This window comes from Phyllobates terribilis, unplaced genomic scaffold (assembly GCF_046119375.1).
Source record: "Phyllobates terribilis strain yellow unplaced genomic scaffold, ASM4611937v1 Scaffold_13__5_contigs__length_258822181, whole genome shotgun sequence".
In the NCBI taxonomy this organism is placed as follows: Eukaryota; Metazoa; Chordata; class Amphibia; order Anura; family Dendrobatidae; genus Phyllobates; species Phyllobates terribilis.
This window is the reverse complement of record NW_027362773.1, coordinates 6,334,422-6,347,654: the sequence shown is the minus strand read 5'-3', so window position 1 is coordinate 6,347,654 and position 13,233 is coordinate 6,334,422.

Genomic DNA, 13,233 nt, shown 5'->3' with positions numbered 1-13,233 from the left:
CCTACAGACCAGGTAATTAAAATTCTGTTTTCTCCATCACACGGTTCACATATACGTTGTCAGAAAATACTGGCATTTCTGTCCTCCATTAAAAATTTCCTTTAGTGTCAGTAAAACAATTCACACCAGTTTGCTGTTCAAACTACTTAACTACAGGCCAAGTATTTAAAACTCTGTTTTCTGTGTCACACGGATCACATATACGTAGTCAGAAAATACTGCCATATCTGGCCTCCATTAAAAATTTCCTTTAGTGTGTCAGTGAAGCAATTCACACTAGTTTGCTGTTCATACTACTTTCAGTGTGTCATCGAAGCAATTCACACCAGTTTGCAGTCCAAACTACTTACCTACAGGCCAGGTATTTAATACTCTGTTTTCTCCATCACATGGATCACATATAAGTTGTCAGTAAATACCACCATTTCTGGCCTCCATTAAAAATTTCCTTCAATGTGTCAGTGAAGCAATTCACACCAGTTTGCTGTTCAAACTACTTACCTACAGCCCAGGTATTTAAAACTCTGTTTAATCTGTCACACGGATCACATATCTGTGTCAAAAAATAATGCCATTTTTGGGCTCCATTAAAAATTTCCTTTAGTGTGTCAATGAAGCAATTCACACCAGTTTTCTCTTCAAACTACTTTCAGTGTGTCAGTGAAGCAATTCACACCAGTTTGCTGTTGAAACTACTAAACTACAGGCCAGGTATATAAAACTCTGATTTCTCCGTCACACAGATCACATATACGTTGTCAAAAAACACTGCCATTTCTGGCCTCCATTAAAACATTCCTTTAGTGTGTCAGTGAAGCAATTCACACCAGGTTGCTGTTCAAACTACTTACCTACAGGCCCGGTATTTAAAACTCTGTTTTCTCCATCACATGGATCACATATACAGTACGTTGTAAGAAAATACTGCCATTTATGGCATCCATTAAAAATTTCCTTCAGTGTCAGTGAAGCAATTCACACCAGTTTGCAGTCCAAACTACTTATCTACAGGCCAGGTATTTAATACTCTGTTTTCTCCGTCACATGAATCACATATACGTTGTCAGTAAATACTACCATTTCTGGCCTCCATTAAAAATTTCCTTCAGTGTGTCAGTGAAGCAATTCACACCAGGTTGCTGTTCAAACTACTTACCTACAGGCCCGGTATTTAAAACTCTGTTTTCTCCATCACATGGATCACATATACAGTACGTTGTCAGAAAATACTGCCATTTCTGGCCTCCATTAAAAATTTCCTTTATGCTGTGTTAGTGAAGCATTTCACACTAGTTTGCTGTTCAAACCACTTATCTACAGAACAGGTAATTAAAATTCTGTTTTCTCCGTCACATGAATCACATATACGTTGATAGAAATTACTGCCATTTCTGACCTCCATTAAAAAATTTCCTTTAGTGTGTCAGTGGAGCAATTCACACCAGTTTGCTGTTCAAACTACTAACCGACAGGTCAGGTATTCAAAACTCTGTTTTCTCCATCACACGGAACACATATACGTTGTCAGAAAATACTGCCATTTCTGGCCTCCATTAAAAATTTCCTTCAGTGTCAGTAAAGCAATTTATACCAGTTTGCTATTCAAACTACTTACCTACAGGCCAAGTATTTAAAACTCTGTTTTCTGTGTCACATGGATCACATATACGTAGTCAGAAAATACTGCCATTTCTGGCCTCCATTAAAAATTTCCTTTAGTGTGTCAGTGAAGCAATTCACACCAGTTTGCTGTTCAAACTACTTTCAGTGTGTCATTGAAGCAATTCATACCAGTTTGCAGTCCAAACTACTTACCTACAGGCCAGGTATTTAATACTCTGTTTTCGCCGTCACATGGATCACATATACGTTGTCAGTCAATACTACCATTTCTGGCCTCCATTAAAAATTTCCTTCAGTGTGTCAGTGAAGCAATTTACACCAGTTTGCTGTTCAAACTACTTACCTACCACCCAGGTATTTACAACTCTGTTTAATCTGTCACACGGATCACATATCTGTGTCAGAAAATAATGCCATTTTTGGGCTCCATTAAAAATTTCCTTTAGTGTGTCAATGAAGCAATTCACACCAGTTTTCTGTTCAAACTACTTTCAGTGTGTCAGTGAAGCAATTCACACCAGTTTGCTGTTCAAACTACTTACCTACAGGCCAGGTATTTAAAACTCTGTTTTCTGTGTCACACGGATCACATATATGTAGTCAGAAAATACTGCCATTTCTGGCCTCCATTAAAAATTTCCTTTAGTGTGTCAGTGAAGCAATTCTCACCACTTTACTGTTCAAACTACTTGCCTACAGGCCAGGTATTTAAAACTCTGTTTTCTCTGTCACACGGATCACATATACCATTTTTGGCCTCCATTAAAAATTTCCTTTAGTGTGTCAGTGAATCAATTCACACCAGTTTGCTGTTGAAACTACTTTCAGTGTGTCAGTGAAGCAACTGAAATAAGTTTGCTGTTCAAACTACTTACCCACAGGCCAGGTATTTAAATCTCTGTTTTCTCCGTCACATGGATCACATATATGTTGTCAGAAAATACTGCCATTTCTGGCCTCCATTAAAAATTTCTTTCAGTGTATCAGTGAAGCAATTCACAGCAATTTGCTGTTCAAATTACTTACCTACAGGCCAGGTATTTAAAACTCTGTTTTCTCTGTCACGCGGATCACATCTGCGTTGTCAGAAAATACTGCCATTTCTGGCCGCCATTATAAATTTCCTTTAATCTGTGTCAGTGAAGCATTTCACACCAGTTTGCTGTTCAAACTACTTACCTACAGGCCAGGTATTTAAAATTCTGTTTTGCCCGTCACACGGATCACATATACGTTGACAGAAATTACTGCCATTTCTGGCCTCCATTAAAAATTTCTTTCAGTGTGTCAGTGAAGCAATTCACACCAGTTTGCTGTTCAAACTACTGCAAGTTTCATCTGTGTGCAGTTTTAGTGCTGGGCAATCGCCCCTCCAGTGAGAGTGGGTAAGGGCGATTGTTCATCAGCATTCTACACCTGTGTTACCTCCTTCTAACAAAAGGGGGCCGACCGTGTCCTGGTGTGCATTTTTTCTTGAAACCTTGGCTGGTGAGTACCATTGCCTTTTGCTATTTTCTAAAAATTCTGTCTATTGTTCTGGCTATGTTGTCTGTTTTTAATGTTAGAGTAGGGACTCGCAAAACCGTGAGGACCTTTGACGATGGGTTGCGAGCTTACGTATTTTGGCCAAAATATCAACTAATACCTCATATGATATTTTTTGCACTTTTTTTATCTGCCAGGGCACGGCCTGGCCCAGTAATGGTGACATTGTGAGTTGGGGCTTCACAACTCTGTGATGCACGGATATGGTGCCGGGCATCCCGCCTAGTTGAATAGTACGGGCGTGTAATAGGATGCTGGCTAGGCAGGGTGCCACGAGTGTGTGAATTGCACCCTACTGCAAGTTTCATCTGGGTGCAGTTTTAGTGATGGGCAATCGCCCCTCCAGTGAGAGTGGGTGACGGCGATTGTTCATCAGCATTCTGCACCTGTGTTACCTCCTTCTAACAAAAGGGGGCCGGCCGTGTCCTGGTGTGCATTTTTTCTTGAAACCTTGGCTGGTGAGTACCATTGCCTTTTGCTATTTTCTAAAAATTCTGTCTATTGTTCTGGCTATGCTGTCTGTTTTTAATGTTAGAGTAGGGACTCGCAAAACCGTGAGGACCTTTGACGAGGGTTTGCGAGCTTACGTATTTTGGCCAAAATATCAACTAATACCTCATATGATATTTTTTGCACTTTTTTTATCTGCCAGGACACGGCCAGGCCCAGTAATGGTGACATTGTGAGTTGGGGCTTCACAACTCTGCGATGTACGGATAGGGTGCCGGGCATCCCGCCTAGTCGAATAGCAGGGGCGTGTAATAGGATGCTGGCTAGGCACGGTGCCACGAGTGTGTGAATTGCACCCTACTGCAAGTTTCATCTGTGTGCAGTTTTAGTGCTGGGCAATCGCACCTCCAGTGAGAGTGGGTGAGGGCGATTGTTCATCAGCATTCTGCACCTGTGTTACCTCCATCTAACAAAAGGGGTCTGGCCGTGTCCTGGTGTGCATTTTTTCTTGAAACCTTGGCTGATGAGTACCATTGCCTTTTGCTATTTTCTAAAAATTCTGTCTATTGTTCTGGCTATGCTGTCTGTTCAAACTACTTACCTACAGGCCAAGTATTTAAAACTCTGTTTTCTGTGTCACACGGATCACATATACGTTGTAAGAAAATACTGCCATTTCTGGCCTCCATTAAAAATTTCCTTTAGTGTGTCAGTGAAGCAATTCACACCAGTTTGCTGTTCAAACTACTTTCAGTGTGTCATTGAAGCAATTCACACCAGTTTGCTGTTCAAACTACTTACCTACAGGCCAGGTATTTAAAACTCTGTTTTCTTCGTCACACGGATCATATATACATTGTCAAAAAATACAGCCATTTCTGGCCTCCATTAAAAATTTCCTTCAGTGGGTCAGTGAACCAATTCACACCACTTTACTGTTCAAACTACTTACCTACAGGCCAGGTATTTAAAACTCTGTTTTCTCTGTCACACGGATCACATATACTTTGTCAGAAAATAATGCCATTTTTGGCCACCATTAAAAATTTCCTTTAGTGTGTCAGTGAATCAATTCACACCAGTTTGCTGTTGAAACTACTTTCAGTGTGTCAGTGAAGCAATTCAAACAAGTTTGCTGTTCAAACTACTTACCCACAGGCCAGGTATTTAAAACTCTGTTTTCTCTGTCACACGGATCACATATACGTTGTCAGAAAATACTGCCATTTCTGGCCTCCATTAAAAATTTCCTTTAAGCTGTGTCAGTGAAGCATTACACACCAGTTTGCTGTTCAAACTACTTACCTACAGGCCAGGTATTTAAAACTCTGTTTTCTCTGTCACACGGATCACATGTACGTTGTCAGAAAATACTGCCATTTCTGGCCTCCATTAAAAATTTCCTTTACTGTGTCAGTGAAGCAATTCACACCAGTTTGCTATTCAAACTACTTACCTACAGGCCAGGTATTTAAAACTCTGTTTTTTCCATCACACGGATCACATATATGTTGTCAGAAAATGCTGCCATTTATGGCCTCCATTAAAAATTTGTTTCAGTGTGTCAGTGAAGCAATTCACACCAGTTTGCTGTTCAAATAACTTACCCACAGGACAGCTATTTAAAAATCTGTTTTCTCCGTCACACGGATCACATATAAGTTCACTCCAAACTCAGTCATTTGTAGTGAGCGTGGAAGATACTGTCCTCCATTTAACATGGGCAAGACACGTGGCAAGGGACGGGGAGCTGGACGTGATGGTGATGGTGTATGCAGAGTGCAGAGGCCGAGGACTAGGCTGTGGGCAAGCTAAAATTGTGCCACAACAAACACCCATATCTTCTCGCCCGACCTTCCTCTCCCAATTCATTGGGGACCGCAGCACATCACTATAGAACCCAGAGCAGTGTCAAAAGGTTATTGGTTGGATAGCGGATAATGCTTCCAGTCACCACCACCCTGTCTTCCACACGGTCAAGTCTCAGTAGCCGTGAGTCAGAACCGCAGATTCCTCACCCTGATCCTCCTTCCTCTCACCATGCCGAGTGCCGGGAGACAACTGATCCTACCCTTGGACACTCTGAAGAGCTGTTCAATTTTCCATTTATAGATTCGGGACTCTTCCTTTGTCCACTTGAAGCGGGGCAAGAGGAAATCGAATGTAGCGATACCCAAATATTTAAGCAGCCACGGTCACATGAAGGCGATGGTGGGAAAATGTCAGGAGAGGTGAACGACGATGAGACACAATTGCAAGAAAGTCAGGAGGAGGACGAGGGTGGGGAAGTCAAAGAAGAGGTGGTGGATGATATAGTAACTGACCCAACCTGGCACGAGGACATGCAGAGCGAGGACAGCAGCACACAGGGGGAGGGAGGCAGAGCACCCCAACAGGCAGGAAGAAGCAGTGTGGTGGACGCAGACAGAAGGCAGGCAACCGCTCCCTGTAACACCAACACAAAAGAAGTTGCCAGTACAATTGTTAGATCTTCCCGAATCTTTTTGTTTTTTAAAGACTCTGCCGTCAACCCCAAAAAGGCCATTTGCACCACCTGCCAGGCCATCATAATACCTCATATGATATTTTTTGCACTTTTTTTATCTGCCAGGACACGGCCAGGCCCAGTAATGGTGACATTGTGAGTTGGGGCTTCACAACTCTGCGATGTACGGATAGGGTGCCGGGCATCCCGCCTAGTCGAATAGCAGGGGCGTGTAATAGGATGCTGGCTAGGCACGGTGCCGCGAGTGTGTGAATTGCACCCTACTGCAAGTTTCATCTGTGTGCAGTTTTAGTGCTGGGCAATCGCACCTCCAGTGAGAGTGGGTGAGGGCGATTGTTCATCAGCATTCTGCACCTGTGTTACCTCCATCTAACAAAAGGGGTCTGGCCGTGTCCTGGTGTGCATTTTTTCTTGAAACCTTGGCTGATGAGTACCATTGCCTTTTGCTATTTTCTAAAAATTCTGTCTATTGTTCTGGCTATGCTGTCTGTTCAAACTACTTACCTACAGGCCAAGTATTTAAAACTCTGTTTTCTGTGTCACACGGATCACATATACGTTGTAAGAAAATACTGCCATTTCTGGCCTCCATTAAAAATTTCCTTTAGTGTGTCAGTGAAGCAATTCACACCAGTTTGCTGTTCAAACTACTTTCAGTGTGTCATTGAAGCAATTCACACCAGTTTGCTGTTCAAACTACTTACCTACAGGCCAGGTATTTAAAACTCTGTTTTCTTCGTCACACGGATCATATATACATTGTCAAAAAATACAGCCATTTCTGGCCTCCATTAAAAATTTCCTTCAGTGGGTCAGTGAACCAATTCACACCACTTTACTGTTCAAACTACTTACCTACAGGCCAGGTATTTAAAACTCTGTTTTCTCTGTCACACGGATCACATATACTTTGTCAGAAAATAATGCCATTTTTGGCCACCATTAAAAATTTCCTTTAGTGTGTCAGTGAATCAATTCACACCAGTTTGCTGTTGAAACTACTTTCAGTGTGTCAGTGAAGCAATTCAAACAAGTTTGCTGTTCAAACTACTTACCCACAGGCCAGGTATTTCAAACTCTGTTTTCTCTGTCACACGGATCACATATACGTTGTCAGAAAATACTGCCATTTCTGGCCTCCATTAAAAATTTCCTTTAAGCTGTGTCAGTGAAGCATTACACACCAGTTTGCTGTTCAAACTACTTACCTACAGGCCAGGTATTTAAAACTCTGTTTTCTCTGTCACACGGATCACATGTACGTTGTCAGAAAATACTGCCATTTCTGGCCTCCATTAAAAATTTCCTTTACTGTGTCAGTGAAGCAATTCACACCAGTTTGCTATTCAAACTACTTACCTACAGGCCAGGTATTTAAAACTCTGTTTTTTCCATCACACGGATCACATATATGTTGTCAGAAAATGCTGCCATTTATGGCCTCCATTAAAAATTTGTTTCAGTGTGTCAGTGAAGCAATTCACACCAGTTTGCTGTTCAAATAACTTACCCACAGGACAGCTATTTAAAAATCTGTTTTCTCCGTCACACGGATCACATATAAGTTCACTCCAAACTCAGTCATTTGTAGTGAGCGTGGAAGATACTGTCCTCCATTTAACATGGGCAAGACACGTGGCAAGGGACGGGGAGCTGGACGTGATGGTGATGGTGTATGCAGAGTGCAGAGGCCGAGGACTAGGCTGTGGGCAAGCTAAAATTGTGCCACAACAAACACCCATATCTTCTCGCCCGACCTTCCTCTCCCAATTCATTGGGGACCGCAGCACATCACTATAGAACCCAGAGCAGTGTCAAAAGGTTATTGGTTGGATAGCGGATAATGCTTCCAGTCACCACCACCCTGTCTTCCACAAGGTCAAGTCTCAGTAGCCGTGAGTCAGAACCGCAGATTCCTCACCCTGATCCTCCTTCCTCTCACCATGCCGAGTGCCGGGAGACAACTGATCCTACCCTTGGACACTCTGAAGAGCTGTTCAATTTTCCATTTATAGATTCGGGACTCTTCCTTTGTCCACTTGAAGCGGGGCAAGAGGAAATCGAATGTAGCGATACCCAAATATTTAAGCAGCCACGGTCACATGAAGGCGATGGTGGGAAAATGTCAGGAGAGGTGAACGACGATGAGACACAATTGCAAGAAAGTCAGGAGGAGGACGAGGGTGGGGAAGTCAAAGAAGAGGTGGTGGATGATATAGTAACTGACCCAACCTGGCACGAGGACATGCAGAGCGAGGACAGCAGCACACAGGGGGAGGGAGGCAGAGCACCCCAACAGGCAGGAAGAAGCAGTGTGGTGGACGCAGACAGAAGGCAGGCAACCGCTCCCTGTAACACCAACACAAAAGAAGTTGCCAGTACAATTGTTAGATCTTCCCGAATCTTTTTGTTTTTTAAAGACTCTGCCGTCAACCCCAAAAAGGCCATTTGCACCACCTGCCAGGCCATCATCAGCAGGGATGGCAAAATGACCAGCCTGACCACCACCAGCATGATCAGGCACATTGTAGAAAAGCACCTGACTTTGTGGGCTGAACCCCAGGGTCCAGGAACAGTGTCTGCAGGTGGCACCATTGCTTCTTCCGCTGCTGTGTATGCATGCCAATCCCCTGTCCATGGTGCATGCGAAGATGCCTCAAGCCCTGCACCTGTCGTTGCGCACTCTCAAGTAGCAGCATCAGGAAGCACGTCCATGTCCTTGTCCCAGCGCAGCGTTCAGTTGTCCATATCCCAGTCCTTGGAACGCAAGCAAAAATATGCAGCCAACGCCCCTCTGGCCACACTACTAAATTCTCACATTATACGACTGCTTGTGCTCGAAATGTTGCCTTTTAGGCTCCGGGAGATGGATGCATTCCGCAACCTGATGGCGGCGGCCGACCCTCGGTACTTGGTCCCCAGGAGCCACTATTTCTCCCGGTGTGCCGTCCCCGCATTACACAAGAACGTGTCCCAAAACATTAGCCGTGCCCTCAATAAAGCAGTTACCAGGAAAGTCCACCTAACCACGGACATGTGGACAAGGGCTTGTGGGCAGGGACTGTACATCTCGCTGACGGCACACTGGGTTAACATAGTGGAAGCCGGGACCTAGTCAGACCTTGGGATGGAACACATCCTCCCGACGCCAAGGATTGCGGGTCTTGGTTAATCAGGGTTGCCCCCACAGTCTACAGCTCCTGCACCTCATCCTCCTCAGCCTCCTCCTCCTCTTCAGACTCCATCTCTGAAAGGACCACATCAGTCACAATCTGGAAGCACTGCAGCACAGCCTTGGCCAAGCGACAACAGGCTGTGCTGAATCTAATAGGCTTAGGTGATAAACCGCACAATGCTGAATTGTTGGGAGCAGATCTGAAAGAGCAGGCAGATATGTGGCTCTCAGCACTGAACCTACAGCCAGGCCCACATAGTCGTGTGTGACAATGGCCGGAACCTGGTGGTGGCTCTGAGGTGAGGCGAGCTGACACACTTACCATGCCTGGCCCATGTGCTTAACCTCGTGGTTCAGCGTTTTCTCAAATCCTACCCAGAGCTGCCCAATCTGCTTGTTAAAGTACGCTGCCTGTGTGCCCATTTTAGAAAGTCAGCTACAGATTCCGCCGCCCTTGCCGTGTTTCAGCAGCGCTTGCAGCTTTGGCTCACAGACTGGTGTGTGATGTCCCCACACATTGGAACTCCACACTGCAGATGTTGGGAAGGATTTGTGAGCATAAGTGGGCAGTTGCTGAGCACCAGAATCAACAAGGCCGTCGGTATTCTGTTTAGACTCCACACATAAGACCTCAGGAGTGGACATGGATGTCAGACATATGTACCATCCTATAAAACTTTGAGGACTCCACCAAAATGGTGAGCGACAATGACGCCATGATTAGTATCAACATCCCGCTACTCTGTCTTATGAAACGCTCTCTGCTCACAATCAAAGAGGATGCATTGCAGGCAGAGCACGATGAGATGGAGCAAGGAACCATACAGAGTGATTACACACAGCCAAGCCTCATCTCATCCCAACGTGGATTGAGTGACAATGAGGAGGAGGAGGAAGGACTGGAGCTAGTTTCATGCACTATAGACGGTACTACCTGCACAGCTGTCATACCGTCTGTTCAGCCTGGATGGCCAGAGGACAGCGAGGAGGAGGAGAGCATGGTCAGTCATCCTCTTGGCGAGGACACGGAAGTCTTGCCTGTAAGTAGTCTGGCACGCATGGTTGGGTTTATGTTACGCTGCCTTTCTCATGACCCTCGCATTCTCAAAATTTTGGGTGGCAGTCATTACTGGTTTGTGACACTTCTAGACCCACGCTACAAGGAGAACTTTATATCTCTTATTCCTGAGGCGGACAGGTCTACAAAAATGGGGCTGTACCAGAAGGCCCTTGTTGCGCATCTATTAAGAAAATTCCCATCTGAAAACGCTGGCGGAAGAGGGCACACTTCATTGGACAACCAAGGAGTACAGGAGAGAGAGACACAGCTTCAATCCAGCAGAGGCAGGGGAACATTGGCAAAGTTCTGGGAGAATTTTCTTAGCCCCTTCCATCGAACAGGCCCTGAGGCACAGGGTACTCTCAGAAGGAGTGCAAAGTTTGGGAAGATGCTGAGGGAGTACCTTGCCGATCGTACCACCACCTTCTGCGATTCCTCTGTGCCTTATAATTATTGAGTATCCAAGCTGGATACGTGAAATGAACTGGCACTCTATACCTCAGAGGTCCTGGCCTGCCCTGCCGCCAGCGTTTTATCAAAGAGGGATTTTAGTGCCGCTGGTGGAATTATAACTGATAAGCGCATCCTCCTTTCAACTGAAAATGCTGACAGGCTGACTCTTATTAAAATGAACAAGGGCTGGATTGGGCCTGGTTTCTCAACACCACCGAATAATAGCAGCGTAACAAACTCAAATCCAGTGTCTTTTCTTGGGAGGTGTACTCCCATGCACATTTTCACACCCAGACATGGGTATGCGTTTCCTGATTTTGGCTATTTGCTCTTGTCCTCCTCCTTCTCCTCATCCTCCACCACCATATCACCAGGGTGACCGTGGTCCGTGATGCAACATCTGCATAATTTTTTTAAAGGGCTGTTTATGGTGCCCGTAAAAAAAAAAAAAAAAATTATACAGTATGTTCATGTATACCCCCCAGGGGTAAATGTTTGTCAGCACATACACTTAGTTCATGGGCATTACAAGTATAGGAGGCCCGCTCCTTTCTAATGGGAACATTTTTTTATGGGGTCCTCCTCCACGCCTCTTCCAAGGCTCATTGAAGTGCCTCCAAATATTTGGCAGCCCTTGCATTCACTGCATGGGCCAACACTATGGGAGACCCTCTCCTTTCTTATGGGAATTTGTTGTTACTGTGGCCCTGCTCTATGTCTCTTTAAATTGCTAGTGGGGTTTTTCCTAAATTCGGTCAGCCGTTAGACTCACTGCATACCCTATAACTGTATAGCAGACTCTCTCCTTTCTAATTGGAATTTGTCGTACTTGTTACTGTGGCCCTGCTCTTTGTGTCTTTAAATTGTTAGTGGGGTTTTTCCTAAAACAGTAAGATCTTTCTTTAGTATAAAAACAGAGTTGTGAATGTAACCTCAATGAAATCACTTTGTTCAGCTCCTGCACCTCCTCCTCCATTTACGAAATGACCACATCAGTCACAAGCTGAAAGCACTGCAGCACTGCCTTGGCCAAGCGGCAACAGGCTGTGCTGAAGATAACATGCTTAATGCTTAGGTGACAAACCGCCAAGGTTGTTGAAAGCTGTAACACAGCAGCTTTACCTGTGGCTCTCTCCGCTGAACATACAGCCAGGCATGATTGTGTGTGACAATGGATGTAACCTGGTGACGGAGAAATGACAGCCAGAGTAGATACGGTTTCCCTCTATGCCAATCCTTTCACCAAGCTAAAGAATATGGCTGTGGTGAAATATAACTCCCACTAAGAAGCTGTTTCAGATTTAAAAACATTATGCCCACCAGAGGATTTGATTCTGAGGGCTCACCTTTCTCCCCCGCTCAAGAGCCCCATAGCAGCTGTAAAGTTAGTGCTATCAAGAACTCTTCTGATGTAGAAGCCAGGGCACACCAGAGGATTCTCTGGTGGGACCGTCCAACCCTGCCGAGAAGCTGTCCTGTCTAAGAAAAGTGTGTGGGAAGGTTCCCGGACACTCTATGACTGCTTTTTTACTGAGGTGGAAACCCACGCAAACATGGGGAGAACATACAAAGTCCTTGCAGATGTTGTCCTTGCTGGGATTTGAACCCAGGATCCCAGTGCTGCAAGGCTTCAATGCTAACCACTGATCCAATGTGCTGCCATTCACCCTCTAATATCGAACAGGTTGGAGAAACTTGCACCTACTGCCACTCTATCTTCAGCTCCTTTGTGAGAAACTAATGTATTTGGGCAGTCACTCAGTCTACCAAATAAAATTCCTGAGAAAGAAATTGGGGATGGCTTCACTACTGTTACTGGGGGCAGTGCTAATACCATGGCGTTGTACCATAGTTTACTGGAAATATTCCAGGCTGGTAGGAGGCAAGCAAATTCCCACAGAAAAGTACCAGCAGTAATGTTCAGGGACCCGCGCTTGCAGAAGGCGGAGACAACACCGGGAGAAATAGTGATGTCTGGGGACCAAGTATGGACACGAGGCATGAAGCATGAGGTTGTGAAAAGCTTCCGACTCCACGAAGCCTAAAAGGCCACATTTCAAGTGCAAGCAGCTGCCCAGAAATCTGGCAGTTTAGTATTGCAGCCTGTGGGTCGTTGGCTGGCTGCATACTTGCGCTTGCATTCCAAGTAACAGAAAACTAAGCAGATGGTGGCCTCTATTATCATCATGGCAACACCTCGGCACTATGAACCCTGCTGAGAAGCAGCCCTGGCTAAGAAAATTGTGGGGGAAGGTTCCCGGACACTCTATGGCTGTTATTTTTAATATGGATCGGACGTGCTTATGCATGTTATTTCTCAAACCGGATTGCAGATCAGGTCATTGCCCAACTCTGTAGTCATGAAATTAAATGCGCAAAGAAAAATGTTTGTGTGTCAAAGCACCACTGAGAAGTGCGAGT